Genomic DNA, 12,981 nt, shown 5'->3' on the forward strand with positions numbered 1-12,981 from the left:
ACAGGAGGGACAGGACCCACGGTGAGAGTACAGGAGGGACACGGCCCACAGTGAGAGTACAAGAGGGACATGGCCCACAGTGAGAGTACAGGAGAGGGACACGGGCCCACAGTGAGAGTACAGGAGAGGGACACGACCCACAGTGAGAGTACAGGAGGGACACGGCCCACAGTGAGAGTACAGAAGAGGGACACGGCCCACAGTGAGAGTACAGGAGAGGGACACGACCCACAGTGAGAGTACAGGAGAGGGACACGGCCCACAGTGAGAGTACAGGAGGGACACGACCCACAGTGAGAGTACAAGAGGGACACGGCTCACATTGAGAGTACAGGAGGGACACGGCCCACAGTGAGAGTACAGGAGGGACACGGCCCACAGTGAGAGTACAGGAGGGACACGACCCACAGTGAGAGTACAAGAGGGACACGACCCACAGTGAGAGTACAAGAGCGACACGGCCCACAGTGAGAGTACAGGAGAGGGACACGACCCACAGTGAGAGTACAGGAGGGACACGGCCCACAGTGAGAGTACAGAAGAGGGACACGGCCCACAGTGAGAGTACAGGAGAGGGACACGACCCACAGTGAGAGTACAGGAGAGGGACACGGCCCACAGTGAGAGTACAGGAGGGACACGACCCACAGTGAGAATACAAGAGGGACACGGCCCACATTGAGAGTACAGGAGGGACACGGCCCACAGTGAGAGTACAGGAGGGACACGGCCCACAGTGAGAGTACAGGAGGGACACGACCCACAGTGAGAGTACAAGAGGGACACGACCCACAGTGAGAGTACAAGAGCGACACGGCCCACAGTGAGAGTACAGGAGGGACAGGACCCACAGTGAGAGTACAGGAGAGGGACACGGCCCACAGTGAGAGTACAGGAGGGACACAGCCCACAGTGAGAGTACAGGAGAGGGACACGGCCCACAGTGAGAGTACAGGAGGGACACGGCCCACAGTGAGAGTACAGGAGAGGGACACGACCCACAGTGAGAGTACAGGAGGGACACAGCCCACAGTGAGAGTACAGGAGAGGGACACGACCCACAGTGAGAGTACAGAAGGGACACGACCCACAGTGAGAGTACAGGAGAGGGACACGGCCCACAGTGAGAGTACAGGAGGGACACAGCCCACAGTGAGAGTACAGGAGAGGGACACGACCCACAGTGAGAGTACAGAAGGGACACGACCCACAGTGAGAGTACAGGAGAGGGACACGGCCCACAATGAGAGTACAGGAGGGACACGGCCCACAGTGAGAGTACAAGAGGGACACGGCCCACAGTGAGAGTACAGGAGAGGGACACGACCCACAGTGAGAGTACAGGAGGGACACGGCCCACAGTGAGAGTACAGGAGAGGGACACGGCCCACAGTGAGAGTACAAGAGGGACACGACCCACAGTGAGAGTACAGGAGAGGGACACGACCCACAGTGATAGTACAAGAGGGACACGGCCCACAGTGAGAATATAGGAGAGGGACACGACCCACAGTGAGAGTACAGGAGGGACACAGCCTACAGTGAGAGTACAGGAGAGGGACACGACCCACAGTGAGAGTACAGAAGGGACACGACCCACAGTGAGAGTACAGGAGAGGGACACGGCCCACAGTGAGAGTACAGGAGGGACACGGCCCACAGTGAGAGTACAAGAGGGACACGGCCCACAGTGAGAGTACAGGAGAGGGACACGACCCACAGTGAGAGTACAGGAGGGACACGGCCCACAGTGAGAGTACAGGAGAGGGACACGGCCCATAGTGAGAGTACAAGAGGGACACGACCCACAGTGAGAGTACAAGAGGGACACGGCCCACAGTGAGAGTACAGGAGAGGGACACGACCCACAGTGAGAGTACAGGAGGGACACAGCCCACAGTGAGAGTACAGGAGGGACACGGCCCACAGTGAGAGTACAAGAGGGACACGGCCCACAGTGAGAGTACAAGAGGGACACGGTGCACAGTGAGAGTACAGGAGAGGGACACGACCCACAGTGAGAGTACAGGAGGGACACGGCCCACAGTGAGAGTACAGGAGGGACACGGCCCACAGTGAGAGTACAGGAGTGACACGACCCACAGTGAGAGTACAGGAGAGGGACACTGTCATGTATTCAACCAGCATTGTAACCCATGTATAATCTGATCTAAGTTGAGCACTGTAAGAACAATGACCACTAGGTGGGAGACACTCCTAACCTGGACCTTCAGGTATAAAAGGGGATGCTCCACCCACCTTCATCACTTGAGTGCTAAGGAATAAAGGACAGGTCACAGACTGACCTTTTCTCAAGCATGGGCCTCGTGTGCATTTATACTGTATAGTAAGGACATATCAATGGCGATGAGAGACTGGGATTTAAATCACGGGAACATGGCCACTAGCAGAACAGACGAGAGGTACTGTGTTAAGGAATGGTTGGGACAGAGATTCAACATTGTTAAAGCAGCACACAGTTCTCCAGGCAGACAAGGGCAGTCAGGCATGCCCCAACATGTTGTCGAACCCAGAGGGGGGAGTTCGACAGAGACAATGGCAAGCTGAACGGCGATTCACGCCATTGCAAGGGACAATGCGGCCAGTAATGGGGCCATCAACACCTGTTAATGGTGCACTCAAGGACAGTCACAGGGGCAGTCAGGGACGATCAACTGGCAAGGGGCCTTTTGTTTTAAACAACAGCTCATGTTGGAGGCGTGGAGGCACACACTCAGCCGGAGTTTGCAGAAATGAGCAAAATACCTGCAGAAATTGCAAAAGTGAACGCTGGGAGAAATCGCTGGAAGCTGAAGTTCAGCGAGTTCATGTGCAGCACGTATACAGTTCATACACCAGGACGCCACCGATAATGATGAAAGTGCTCCTCAATGGAGCTAGACACGGGGGCCAGCCAGTCCCTGATGGGAATCAAACAGTTCGAAGGCCAGGAGGCCAAATTTATCGCCGATTGACGCACAGCTACGAACTTACACAAAGCAGATCATTCCGGTGCTAGGCAGCGCCATGGTAGTCGTGACCCACAAAGATTCGGAGAACAGGTTGCCATTCTGGATTGTCCCAGGGGACGGTCCCGCACTACTGGGGAGGAGTTGGCTTGCTGTCATGAACTGGAAATGGGGCGATGTCAATGCAATTTCCTCTGTGGAGCGAGTATCATGCTCACAGATCCTGGACAAATTTGACTCATTATTTCAACCCGGCATTGGCACTTTCATGGGGGCCAAGGTAGTGATTCACATAAACCCGGACGTCAGGATAGTACACCACAAGGCCAGAGCGGTGCCGTACGTGATGCGGGAAACGATAGAAGGCGAATTGGACCGCCTGCTGAGGGAAGGCATCATCTCGCCAGTCGAATTCAGTGATTAGGCGAGCCCGATTGTGCCGGTGCTCAAGGTGGATGGGTCAGTCAGGATACGTAGTGATTACAAGGCCACCATCAATCGGGTGTCACTCCAAGACCAGGACCCGCTACCGAGAGCGAAGGACCTCTTTGCGACGCTATTCAGTGGCAAACTTTTTTCAAAATTGGACCTGACCTCAGCTTACATGACCCAGGAGCTGGTGAGTGAGTCGAAGAAGCTGACCACCATCACGACACACAAGGGGTTGTTTGAGTACAACAGATGTCCATTCGGGATTCGCTCGGCCACCGCGATCTTCCAACGAAATATGAAAAGCCTCCTCAAGTCGATTCCAGGGACGGTGGTTTTTCAGGATGATATCCTCATCACGGGTTACGATACTGAAGAACACCTCCACAACCTGGAGGTGCTTACCAGACTGGACCGGGTAGGGCTGCAACTGAAAAAGGCGAAGTGCGTCTTCCTAGCTCCAGAGGTAGAATTCCTGGCGATGAGGGTAGCAGCAGACGGGATCAGCCCTACTGCGTCCAAGACGGAAGCGATCCAGAGAGCACCTAGACCCCGTAACACGACGGAGCTGCGTTCGTTCCTGGGGCTCCTGAACTATTTTGGTAACTTTCTTCCCAAATTGAGCACGCTGCTAGAGCCGCCACACATGCTTCTACGCAAAGGTCGCGAATGGATCTGGGGGGACAGCCAGGAAAGGGCTTTTAATAGAGCACGCAATTTGTTATGTTCCAACACTCTGTTAACACTATACGACCCATGTAAGAAACTTGTGTTAACGTGCGATGCATCGTCCTATGGTGTCGGCTGTGTGTTGCAGCATGTCAATGTCAAGGGTCAGTTGCAGCCGGTAGCTTATGCCTCCAGGAGTCTGTCCCAGGCAGAAAGGGGTTATGGGATGGTAGAAAAGGAGGCGCTCGCATGTGTATATGCTGTAAAGAAAATGCACCAGTACCTGTTTGGCAGGAAATTTGAGCTGGAGACAGATCACAAACCCCTAACGTCCCTTTTGGCCGACAACAAGGCCATAAATGCAAACGCATTGGCCCGCATACAGAGGTGGGCACTCACGTTAGCAGCCTATGACTATACAATTCGGCACAGACTGGGCACTGAAAACTGCGCCGATGCACTCAGCAGGCTCCCACTAGCCACCACTGAGGGGGCTACCGAGCATGCTGCTGAGATGGTCATGGCTGTCGAAGCTTTCGGAAGCGAAGGCTCACCCGTGACAGCCCGTCAGATTAAAGTCTGGACAAATAGAGACCCGCTATTGTCTCTAGTCAAGAAATGTGTCCTGAATGGGGACTGGGCAGCCACGTACAGGGCATGCCCTGAGAAATGTAAACCATTTCACAGGCGCAGGGATGAACTCTCGATTCAGGCCGATTGCCAACTGTGGGAAAACTGCGTAGTCATGCCCCAGATGGGCAGAGAGGTGTTCATCAGAGAACTCCACAATGAGCACCCGGGCATTGTCATGATGAAGGCAATTGGCAGATCACATGTTTGGTGGCCAGGAATAGACGCAGATCTGGAACTTTGTGTTCGCAGGTGCAACACGTGTGCCCAGCTGGGCAATGCGCCCAGGGAAGCCCCCCTTAGCCCATGGCCATGACCTGCCAAGCCTTGGTCACGCATCCATGTGGACTACGCAGGTCCTTTCATGGGGAAAAATGTTTTTGGTTGTAGTAGACGCTTACTCCAAATGGATCGAGTGTGTCATTTTAAATTCAAGCACAGCCTCTGCTACGGTAGAAAGTCTACGGGCAATGTTCGCCGCCCACAGTCTACCGGAAGTCTTGGTCAGCGACAATGGCCCGTGCTTCACAAGCACTGAATTCCAGGACTTCATGGCAGGCAATGGAATTAACCATGTCAGAACGGCACCGTTCAAGCCGGCCTCAAACGGCCAGGCAGAACGAGCAGTGCAGATAATCAAACAGGGGATGCTCAGAATCCAAGGGGGTTCCCTACAAACCTGCTTATCACGCCTCCTGTTGGCCTATAGATCCCGACCACACTCGCTCACAGGGGTTCCACCCGCAGAGCTACTAATGAAAAGGACGCTCAAAACCCGGCTATTCCTTATACACCCCACCATGAAAGAAATTGTCGAGAGCAGGCGCCAGCCACAATATGACTACCATGACAGGAATGCGAGGGCGTGATGTATTGATGTAAATGATCCTGTTTTTGTCCTCAACTACGCTGCAGGGCCCAAATGGCTCGCAGGCACTGTGATTGCCAAAGAGGGAAATAGGATTCTGGTAGTTAAACTTACCAATGGACAAATCTGCCGCAAACACGTGGATCAAACAAAAAGGAGGTTCAGCAACCCCATAGAAGAAACAGAGGAAGAACACGATGTAGAGTTCACTCCACCACAAGTGACTGAACACTGCAACCAAAGGGAGGAGAGCCCAATCACTGTGGGCAGTCTGGATAGGCCTGAGGCACCGCAAACAGCAGACACTCAGGCCAGCGCCCAACAACCGGAGCCCCAACTCAGGCGCTCTACAAGAGAGCGTAAACCACCAGAGAGACTCAACCTGTGATCCCAATAAGACTTTGGGGGTGAGGTGATGTCATGTATTCAACCAGCATTGTAACCCATGTATAATCTGACCTAAGTTGTACACTGTCAGAACAATGACCACTAGGTGGGAGACACTCCTAACCTGGACCTTCAGGTATAAAAGGGGAAGCTCCAGCCACCTTTAGCACTTAAGTGCTAAGGAATAAAGGACAGGTCACAGACTGACCTTCTCTCAAGCATGGGCCTCGTGTGCATTTATACTGTATAGTAAGGACGTATCAGACACGACCCACAGTGAGAGTACAGGAGGGACATGGCCCACAGTGAGAGTACAGGAGGGACACGACCCACAGTGAGAGTACAGGAGAGGGACATGGCCCACAGTGAGAGTACAGGAGGTACACGGCCCACAGTGAGATGACAGGAGAGGGACATGGCCCACAGTGAGAGTACAGGAGGGACACGTGCACAGTGAGAGTACAGGAGGGACACGGCCCATAGTGAGAGTACAGGAGGGACACGGCCCACAGTGAGAGTACAGGAGAGGGACACGACCCACAGTGAGAGTACAGGAGGGACACGGCCCACAGTGAGAGTACAGGAGGGACACAGCCCACAGTGAGAGTATAGGAGAGGGACACGACCCACAGTGAGAGTACAGGAGAAGGACAAGGCCCACAGTGAGAGTACAGGAGAGGGACAAGGCCCACAGTGAGAGTACAGGAGAGGGACAAGGCCCACAGTGAGAGTACAGGAGAGGGACATGACCCACAGTGAGAGTACAGGAGGTACACGGCCCACAGTGAGAGTACAGGAGAGGGACATGACCCACAGTGAGAGTACAGGAGAGGGACACGACCCACAGTGAGAGGACAGGAGAGGGACACGGCCCACAGTGAGAGTACATAGAAACATAGAAAATAGGTGCAGGAGTAGGCCATTCGGCCCTTCAATGAGTTCATGGTTGAACATGCAACTTCAGTACCCCATTCCTGCTTTCTCGCCATACCCCTTGATCCCCCTAGTAGTAAGGACTTCATCTAACTCCTTTTTGAATATATTTAGTGAATTGGCCTCAACAACTTTCTGTGGTAGAGAATTCCACAGGTTCACCACTCTCTGGGTGAAGAAGTTTCTCTTCATCTTGGTCCTAAATGGCTTACCCCTTATCCTTAGACTGTGACCTCTGGTTCTGGACTTCCCCAACATTGGGAACATTCTTCCTGCATCTAACCTGTCTAAACCCATCAGAATTTTAAACATTTCTATGAGGTCCCCTCTCATTCTTCTGAACTCCAGTGAATACAAGCCCAGTTGATCCAGTCTTTCTTGATAGGTCAGTCCCGCCATCCCGGGAATCAGTCTGGTGAACCTTTGCTGCACTCCCTCAATAGCAAGAATGTCCTTCCTCAGGTTAGGAGATCAAAACTGTACACAATACTCCAGGTGTGGCCTCACCAAGGCCCTGTACAACTGTAGCAACACCTCTCTGCCCCTGTACTCAAATCCCCTCGCTATGAAGGCCAACATGCCATTTGCTTTCTTAACCGCCTGCTGTACCTGCATGCCAACCTTCAATGACTGATGTACCATGACACCCAGGTCTCGTTGCACCTGCCCTTTTCCTAATCTGTCACCATTCAGATAATAGTCTGTCTTTCTGTTTTTACCACCAAAGTGGATAACCTCACATTTATCCACATTTTCCTTCATCTGCCATGCATTTGCCCACTCACCTAACCTATCCAAGTCGCTCTGCAGCCTCATAGCATCCTCCTCGCAGCTCACACTGCCACCCAACTTAGTGTCATCTGCAAATTTGGAGATACTACATTTAATCCCCTCGTCTAAATCATTAATGTACAGTGTAAACAGCTGGGGCCCCAGCACAGAACCTTGCGGTACCCCACTAGTCATTGCCTGCCATTCTGAAAAGTCCCCATTTACTCCTACTCTTTGCTTCCTGTCTGACAACCAGTTCTCAATCCATGTCAGCACACTACCCCCAATCCCATGTGCTTTAACTTTGCACATTAATCTCTTGTGTGGGACCTTGTCGAAAGCCTTCTGAAAGTCCAAATATACCACATCAACTGGTTCTCCCTTGTCCACTCTACTGGAAACATCCTCAAAAAATTCCAGAAGATTTGTGAAGCATGATTTCCCTTTCACAAATCCATGCTGACTTGGACCTATCATGTCACCTCTTTCCAAATGCACTGCTATGACATCCTTAATAATTGATTCCATCATTCCCACTACCGATATCAGGCTGACCGGTCTATAATTCCCTGTTTTCTCTCTCCCTCCTTTTTTAAAAAGTGGGGTTACATTGGCTACCCTCCACTCCATAGGAACTGATCCAGAGTCAATGGAATGTTGGAAAATGACTGTCAATGCATCCGCTATTTCCAAGGCCACCTCCTTAAGTACTCTGGGATGCAGTCCATCAGGCACTGGGGATTTATCGGCCTTCAATCCCATCAATTTCCCCAACACAATTTCCCGACTAATAAGGATTTCCCTCAGTTCCTCCTCCTTACTAGACCCTCTGACCCTTTTTATATCCGGAAGGTTGTTTGTGTCCTCCTTCGTGAATACCGAACCAAAGTACTCGTTCAATTGGTCCGCCATTTCTTTGTTATGACTTCCCCTGATTCTGACTGCAGGGGACCTACGTTTGTCTTTACTAACCTTTTTCTCTTTACATATCCAAAGAAACTTTTGCAATCCGCCTTAATGTTCCCTGCAAGCTTCTTCTCGTACTCCATTTTCCCTGCCCTAATCAAACCCTTTGTCCTCTTCTGCTGAGTTCTAAATTTCTCCCAATCCCCGGGTTCGCTGCTATTTCTGGCCAATTTGTATGCCACTTCCTTGGCTTTAATACTATCCCTGATTTCCCTTGATAGCCACGGTTGAGCCACCTTCCCTTTTTTATTTTTACGCCAGACAGGAATGTACAATTGTTGTAGTTCATCCATGCGGTCTCTAAATGTCTGCCATTGCCCATTCACAGTCAACCCCTTAAGTATCAGTCGCCAATCTATCCTAGCCAATTCACGCCTCATACAGGAGAGACACTGCCGACAGTGAGAGTACAGGAGGTACACGGCCCATAGTGAGACTACAGGAGAGGGACACGGCCCAAAGTGAGAGTACAGGAGAGGGACATGGCCCACAGTGAGGGTACAGGAGAGGGACACGGCCCACAGTGAGAGTACAAGAGGGACACGGGCTTGTGAGAGTACAGGAGAGGGACACACCAGAGGGACACGGGCTCAGGGAGAATATAGGGCCATCAACTCCACATGATTCTCTTTATTTGACATAATTTGAACAGCAGTACTGAAAGACTTGTATTGTATTTACAGCACAGAAACAGGCCGTTCAGCCCAACAGACCTATGCCAGTGTTTATGCTACATATGAGCCTCCTCCCACCCTACTTCATCTCACCCCTTCAACATATCCTTCTAGTCCTTTCTCCCTCATGTGTTTATCTAGCTTCCCTTTAAATGCATCTATTCTAGTCACCTCAACCACTCCCTGTGGTCGTGAGCTCCACATGCTAACCACTCTCTGGGTCAAGACGTTTCTCCTGAATTCCTTACTGGATTTGTTAGTAACTATCTTACATCTAGTGGAAACATCTTCTGTATGTCTACCCCATCAAACCCGTTCCTAATCTTAAAGACCTCTATCAGGTCACCCCTCAGTCTCTGCTTTGCTGGAGAAAAGGGCCCCAACCTGTTCAATCTTTCCGGATAGGTATAACCGCTCAGGTTTGGTATAATTCTAGTAAATCTCTATTGCACCTTCTCCAGTACTTCTATATCCTTTTTTGCACGCAGAGATCAAGCGCAGGCAGCGGAAAGATGTGCGGCGAACCAGTCCCCTTCCCTCAACGACTATCTGTCCCACCTGTGACAGAGTCTGTGGCTCTCGTATTGGACTGTTCAGCCACCAAAGAACTCACTTCAGGAGTGGAAGCAAGTCTTCCTCGATTCTGAGGGACTGCCTATGATGATGATATCCCTTTGTGTAATATGGAGATCGCGACTGTTCACAGTACTGCAAGTGTGATCTAACCAAGGTTCTGTACAAGTTTGTAATTTCTCTGCTTTTCAGTTCGATCCCTCCAGAAGTTAACCCCAGTGCTGTGTTTGCTTTTTAATGGCCTCATTAACCTGTGTTGCTACTTTTAGTGATCTGTGTACCTGTACCCCCAGACCTCTCTGCTCCTCCACCCCATTTATACATCTACACACTTATTTTTCAAGGCATATGTGGCCTCATTATTCTTCCCAGCAAAATGCACCACTTCATAACTATCGATATTGAAGTTCGTTTGCCAGTTACATGTCCATTCTGCAAGTTTATTCATGACTTCCTATATTTTGTTGTCGACCTCCTCTGTATTAACTACACCCCCCAAAATTTGACCTCCTCTATATTAACTACACCCCCCCAAATTTGACCTCCTCTGTATTAACTACACCCCCCCAAATTTGACCTCCTCTGTATTAACTACACCCCCCAAATTTGGTGTCATCTGCAGATTTTTAAATTGTACATCCGATTCTCGAGTTCACATCATTTACATAAATGGTGAACAACAGCGGTCCCGGCACTGATCCCTGTGGAACTCAACTTCCCACCTTTTGCCAGTTGAAGTAATGACCTTTAACCCCTACTCTCTCTTTTCTGTTTTGTAGCCAGCTTGCGATCCATTCTACTACTTGTCCCCTGATTCCACATGTTCTGACCTTAGTCTGAGTCTATGTCACCATCATAGGCAGTCCCTCAAAGCGAGGATGACTTGCTTCCACGCCAAAAAGCTCACAGGTATTTCAATGAAGGACCTCATATTCCAGGTCCCAAACTACATGTTGAAGGGTGGAAGATGCCTGTGCGTGGATTTTTTTAACGTGTGGTGGCCGTTGCACACCAGCCACCACACGGGCTTGACAGAGCTAGGTCTTGGTCCAGTGACAAGGATTTACCAGGACAACTGGAGACCTGCTCTGCTGCACGGACCTAGTGCGCACACATATCGCAGTGTGGGCTGGCCCGTGCTGCCCCTGGGCCCTTGCCTCTCCTGGGCCCAATCACGTCCCTCTACAATCTCTTGTCGATCCTTCGCCCCGTCCTCGCTGCTCCTGCAGTACCTGCTCACGCTCCAATCACCGACCGGCGTGCACCATCGGAGCATGCCGGGGAGCAGAAGATGCAGCATGGCGGAATACCACTCCAGGGAGCAGCACGTGCTGGAGCAGGAGAGCAACGGCAGCGCAGAGGGACGTCACCATGATCCAGGTCGGTGAGTCTATGTGGTACCTTATCGAAAGCCTTTTGGAATTCAAATATCTTGCATCTACTGCATTACCCTTGTCTACTCTAAAGTCCTGACCCTGCAGTACAGACTCACACGAGGCACATGCTGAAGTCAAGGTCACTCTGGACCTGCACCTTTATTTCACAGCTCTCGAGTGCCTCACTTGCCTGAGACCTGCCTTGAGATACCTGTGTGGAACAGGTATGCAGTGTCTCCTGCAAGTGCATCCCTGGTGGTAAAGTATGCTTGTGGTTACAGGTCATATCTAGTTACAGTCATGTATAGCATGGTAAGATACAGTTATATACAGTGTGGTGTGAGATACATGACATCACCCTCCCCCAAGGTCTTATTCTCTTTATAGATTCAGTCTCTCAGGTGGTCTACGGTCTCGCATGGAGCGTCTTAGTTGTGGTTCAGTTGTTTGCCTTGGTGCCTGTTTTTCATTTGGTGTGATTGCTGGTATCTCGCCTGGGCTGTCTGTTGAGACTGCCCTTTCCTCAGGTTGTTCCCTCTGTCTGTCCACCAGGTGTGGTGTGAGTTCCACATTGTAATCTGTCTCTGGTTCTGCATGTTGTTGGTGAATCTACTTTTTACTTGGTCTACATGCCTCCGGCAGGTTTGGCCATTGTCCATTTGTACAACCAGTAGCCTGTTTCCTTCCTTGGTGCATTTTTTTGACACCGTACACGCACGTGCGCCTCCTTCTCAACCATACCGTACCCATGCTCCGCCCGCGAAAGTGACCTGGAGTCATAAGCAATGGGTTGTAATTTACCCGCATCATTGACATGCTGTAAAACGCACCCGACCCCATACGCTGACGCATCACATGTAAGAACTAGCTTTTTACCTGGGTCAAAAAAGGCTAAAACACTGTTGGAACATAGAAGGTTGCGTGCCTTATTGAAGGCGCGTTCTTGGGCGTCCCCCCAAAACCAATCGCATCCCTTTCTGAGTAGCACGTGGAGAGGCTCCAGCAGTGTGCTCAAGTTCTGCATAAAGTTCCCAAAGTAATTGAGTAGCCCGAGAAAGGCGCGCAGTTCCGAGACATTCCGGGGCCTGGGTGCCAGACGAATTGCTTCGGTTTTGGATTCTGTTGGGCGGATTCCATTAGCGGCAATCCTTCTGCCCAAAACTTCAACCTCGGGCGCAAGAAACAGACACTTTGATTTCTTAACTCTTAGGCCTACCCGATCCAATCGACTTAGTACTTCCTCCAAATTACAGAGATGGGAGTCGGTGTCCCTGCCCGTGATGAGTATGTCATCTTGAAACACAACCGTCCCCGGGATGGACATGAGCAGACTCTCCATGTTGCGCTGGAATATAGCAGCTGCCGACCTGATGCTGAATGGGCATTGATTGTACATGAAAAGGCCTCGATGTGTGTTGATTTTAGACTCTTAGACTCTTCGTTCAGTTCTTGCGTCATATACGCAGATGTGAGGTGAGATCTAGTTTTGAGAAATGTTTTCCTCCAGCCAACGTGGCAAATAGATTCTCCGCTCTGGGCAGCGGGTATTGGTTCTGTAGGGAGACTCTGTTTATGGTAGACTTGTAATCCCCACAGATTCGTATGGATCCATCAGGCTTCATGACAGAGACGATGGGACTTGCCCAGTCGCTAAATTCCACGGGTGAGATAATGCCTTCCCGCAGAAGCCGGTCCAGTTCGTGTTCAATCTTTTCCCTCATCACATAAGGCACTGC

This window comes from Pristiophorus japonicus, chromosome 16 (genome assembly GCF_044704955.1).
Source record: "Pristiophorus japonicus isolate sPriJap1 chromosome 16, sPriJap1.hap1, whole genome shotgun sequence".
Classification (NCBI taxonomy): domain Eukaryota; kingdom Metazoa; phylum Chordata; class Chondrichthyes; family Pristiophoridae; genus Pristiophorus; species Pristiophorus japonicus.